Genomic DNA, 5,000 nt, shown 5'->3' with positions numbered 1-5,000 from the left:
TAAAAGAAACTCCGGGAACGTAATCTCAGCGATTAATTGACGGCGTTCAAGTGAGAGATCAGCTGGCGCGCATGTAAACAAGCAATCAGGTAACTCCATGTAAACAAAGCGGGCGCATGCTTGTGTTTGTTTCATGAGTGACTAAGATAAAGGGCCCAAGGGATGCTGGACGCTCTTGCTCGCTCGCTGTCTGGCTGTCTGGCTGGTTGTCTGGCTGTCTGTCTGGCTGGCTAGCTAGAGGGAGAGGCAGGGGTTATGGATAGCCTTGGCCTGTGTTGGAGAAGCTGCACCTACACTCGGGACATGGGAGTAACGGATTTATTGTTGGGCTCTAATTGTTCACGGCGGAAAGAGAGACGAAGAAAGGGGGAGTGAGGGAGGAAGGAGAGATAAAGAGGAGGTATGAAGGAGGCAGGAGGGATAAGGGGTAAGAGAGGCAAGAGGTGTAAGGGGTGAGGGGAAAGGGAAGCAAGAGATATAAGGGATAGGAGGTAAGGGAGGCAAGAGATATAAGGGGTAAGGGGTGAGGGAGGCAGGTGAGGGTCTTGGTGCTGAGGAGGCGGACGTCACGACTTTAGAGAGCCTGGCACATTATAGACTCATCACTGTACTGTAGCCTTTCGGGCTTATGTATAGAGCGTCTGACTTAGCCCTCGTACATCAATCGAAGTTCAGCTAAACTGTGACGCCCCCCCCCCCTTGGTTGGTGCAGAATTTGTAAATTGTTCTGCAAATATTAATCTAAGTAATCTCCGACCATAAAAAACATCGTACTTTTATTATACTGTAACGTAAGCACACATCTGTAAACGAGTTGGTGATCCAGGTATTAGACGTTTGTCTCTCTCTGCGAATCAATTGCAGAAGGATTATGACGAAACTTCTTATTTAATGACACCTTTGTTTAGTTGTCTGTCTGATTCAAGTTTTCCCAGTATCTTTATTTATTCACTTGATACTGCTCAGCACTATTTTCGTTACATTTGCTCGAATTCCCCCGCTATCAATTTTCTAAACCAATTTGCTCTCCAAATCCAGAACGCTGACGTCCTGCTCCTGCAATCGGATTGCTGTACCGAAACCGCCCGTGGGATACAATGGGATATCAATTATTTAACTTCCTCTGTTACCTGTTAATTAATGAGTAGGCTACTGCAGTCTTCGAAATCGATGTTGACATAGCCACAGAAGGCGATATCATATTAACTTTCAAATATTTGGGATTTGAAAATATTATACGATATTCTCCGGGATTTTATTTTGATTTTGACTGAATTTTGATGCTTTGTTTTTCTCGTATATTTATCTTGTTATATCGGTTATCTTTTATCAGTCGAATTTGCAATTGCAACATTCTTTTCCTGTATATTTGTCTTGTCTTTATGTTATATCGGTTATCTTTTATCAGTCTAAGTAGCTATTGCAACTTTCTTTGTCATCAAAGTATTCTTTGAATACGAAGAGATGTACAAAAGCAAGAAGAAAAACAAGGGGAACAGAAGAAAAGGAAAATGATATAGAGGGAGAGGACGAATGAATGTAAGGAGACAAATAAAAAATGAGGAAAAGAAAAGGTGATCAGCCAAGGAAGAAGCACGATAGGTTTCTCCTACGCGGCGACTCCTGCGACACGGGACCGCGAGTCCAAAATGAGATGTAGATTAAACGTAGAGGCTTCCTTTGCGCGTGGAGTCAAACAATCCCCACTTCCCTTTCGCCCGCTAGGAAAAGGTTCAAATTCGGATACTTTGAATTCCTGGGCCCTTTGGATGGCATTTGCATAAACATGTTTGGACAATTTAAACAAAAATAAGTATAGAGGGATTAGCGACGCATGTGCTACGAGTTGGATATACCGGCATGTCAGTTTGAATTAAGATCTGAGATGTTCTTAGAAAAAAAAGACATACCGTATACATATATAAACACACACACACACACACACATAGGGAGAGAGAGAGAGAGAGAGAGAGAGAAAGAGAGAGAGAGAGAGAGAGAGAGAGAGAGAGAGAGAGAGAGAGAGAGAGAGAGAGAGAGAGAGAGAGAGAGAGAGAGAGAGAGAGGTGGGGGAGAGGAAAGAGAGAGAAATACAAAGAGAAAGAGAGTGGCATGGTAACGTTAGAATCTCTCCGTTCCCTCACATTGATCCTTCCTCCCTCTTCCATCCAGGACATAGCCATCCACACCACATGAAGAAACAAACTCGAAATAACCCTTCGATTTCGACGTAAACACACTGCGTCACCCGAGCATCTTCTCTCTACCTCTCCGTCACGTGTTCGAGACCTCGCCCTCCCTCTCCCGCAGCCACAAGCGTCCCACAGGCAACCTTCCCATCGATCATAACGCATCAAGATTAAGGCTCTGTGTGTAATGCTCATTCGTACCCACGACTGCGAACTGTGACGTTATATTGAGAGCTAAGTGGAGACAACTTTCGACTCCTCCGCAACTTTCCCTCGAGACGGTTCACAACTTCTGTAATATCTACATCGAGAATAAATCTTGGCTGCGGAGACGAATTCCTCGGCTGTTGAAGTTATAGTCTACTGGGTTCTTTTTTCAGCCTTCGAGTCGGAGCGCAAGGCACAAGACGGCTGATTTATGTCTCATCAGGTACCTTTTAACTCGATTTAGTTGCCTTTCTGCTAAGACACAAAGCCTGTAGACAGAGTGACAAAAAAGCTACACATTCATAAACCTTCACATAGAGAGGAAGACAGAGGGGGCGGTGAAATAGTGAGACCTAGAGAGAGAGGAGATAGAGTGAAATGAGTTTGGGCAGAATCAGAGAGAAGCTATAGAAAAGAGCTAATGAAGAGATAAAGAAAGAGAGAGTGAGAGAGAGACAGACAGACATACAGACAGACAAGACAGACAAACAGGCATAGACAGTGAAAGACAGAGAGACAGAAAAGTGAACGAGAGAGGAGGGAGAGCCACACACAGATTTTTCACCCGACTCGAACGAAAATGCTTTATCATTCTGCAAATAGACTTCGCTTGACAAATCCCTCTTTTGAAAAGTTGTCGAATTCCCTTTGAAATTCCCGCTCTGTAGTACACACCGGAATCCGGGTGTTTGAGTTCAGTAACAACTATTTGACGGGAGGTCGGAGGGTTGATGTATTTCGCGAGATAAACACATTAATCTTATCTATGTGTTTGGATGCGTATTACTGATTTAGGGGATTGTCCAAATCGTCATCTGCTTGTTACAAAGGTTTCTGTTTTTGTTGTTTTTTCGTGTATTATTTTTGTTTGGTCTTGTGATTCGTTTTTATTAGTTTTTTTATTATTAATTTAATAATTTTCATCATTATTGCTATTATTGATATAATATTTATTATCATCATTATTGTCATTATTACTATCACTGGTATTATCATTGTTGTTATTATTATTTTTATCATTATCAACATTTTCATTACTATCATTATTACCATTATCATTATAAATGTTATCATTACTATCGACATGAATATAAACATATGGAGTATATATAGATGGTGCTGTATGCCATATTAAATAGTGTTCCTACTTTAATATGTAGTACATCTATATGAGTAGATAAAAGCGTGCTTTTAGGGTGAAACATCACTTTATCTGATCTAAGTCGGCCAGCTTCAATTACAAGAAAAACGACAAAAATCTTTGAGTCTGATTTTCTTGAAAGATTCTTTAACATTTTTAAGACTTGGTTGCGTTTTTCATTCTTTTTTCTTATCATTATTATCATAATATTTTTTTCTTTGTGTTTTAGTTTATGAAAACAAATACTCAGTTACGTAATTCGATATTCTCTTTCATTACGAGTAAAACATAAAATCTAGTAGCCTTAAATAGGCCTAGGCGCGTGGCTCATTGAGATGTGTGTTACCCGCATGTAATGCCCGTATCATGTATCTCCTGACAGCTTTCGGCCAGATAACAGCTCTTAACATGTGGGGCAATTTAGGCTCGTGGCTAGGCTAATCTTCTTTGTCTGGCTGGCTGGCTGTTTCATTTCTCTCTCTCTCTCTCTCTCTCTCTCTCTCTCTCTCTCTCTTTCTCGCTCTCTCTCTATAGTATGAGTAAACTTATCAAAATCAATTAAATCAAATTAAATTAAGCTCGTGGCTAGGCTAATCTTCTTTGTCTGGCTGGTTGGCTGTTTCATCTCTCTCTCTCTCTCTCTCTCTCTCTCTCTCTCTCTCTCTCTCTTTCTCGCTCTCTCTCTGTAGTATGAATAAACTTATCAAAATCAATTAAATCAAATTAAATTAGGCTCGTGGCTAGGCTAATCTGGCTGGTTGGCTGTTTCATTTGTCTCTTGCTCTCTCTCTCTCTCTTTCTCTCTCTCTCTCTCTCTCTCTCTCTCTCTCTCTCTCTCTCTCTCTCTCTCTCTCTCTCTCTCTCTCTCTCTCTCTCTCTCTCTCTCTCTCTCTGTCTGTCTGTCTCTCTCTTACTCTCTCTCTATAATTTGAATAAACTTTCTCTCTCTCTCTCTCTCTCTCTCTCTCTCTCTCTCTCTCTCTCTCTCTCGCTCTCCCTCTATAGTATGAATAAACTTATCGAAATCGATCAAATCTCTATCTCTCTCTCTATCTATCTATCTATCTATCTATCTATCTATCTATCTATCTATCTATATCTACATATCTTTATATCTCTATCTATCAATTTACTTCTTTCCTCCCCCTTTCCATTTCTATTTATGTTTCAAATTCAGGAACCGTGAACTCTCCCTCCCCCCTCCCCTCCCCCCCACCTTAGTCGGATCACCCCTACATCTTCCAACCAAGATTACTCTCTTCCAGTTTCCAGCTTATTGCTCCTCGATCGTCTTCCCACAGAAAAGCTCACCTCCAAGCTGATTTGCAGGAGTTTAGATCTCGTTTCCGCTTCTTTAACCCTTTCGGTTGCTTTGAGTCGCTACGCTTCAGGCGAGGCGGCGCGATGGGCGGGGAGACGGGATGGGAGGGGGTGCGGGAGGGGAAACGAGACGAGATGGGATGGGA

Source organism: Penaeus japonicus, unplaced genomic scaffold (assembly GCF_977035675.1).
Source record: "Penaeus japonicus unplaced genomic scaffold, GWHDUDI00000001_assembly GWHDUDI00000002, whole genome shotgun sequence".
Lineage (NCBI taxonomy): Eukaryota > Metazoa > Arthropoda > Malacostraca > Decapoda > Penaeidae > Penaeus > Penaeus japonicus.
Note: the sequence above shows the minus strand (reverse complement) of the source record.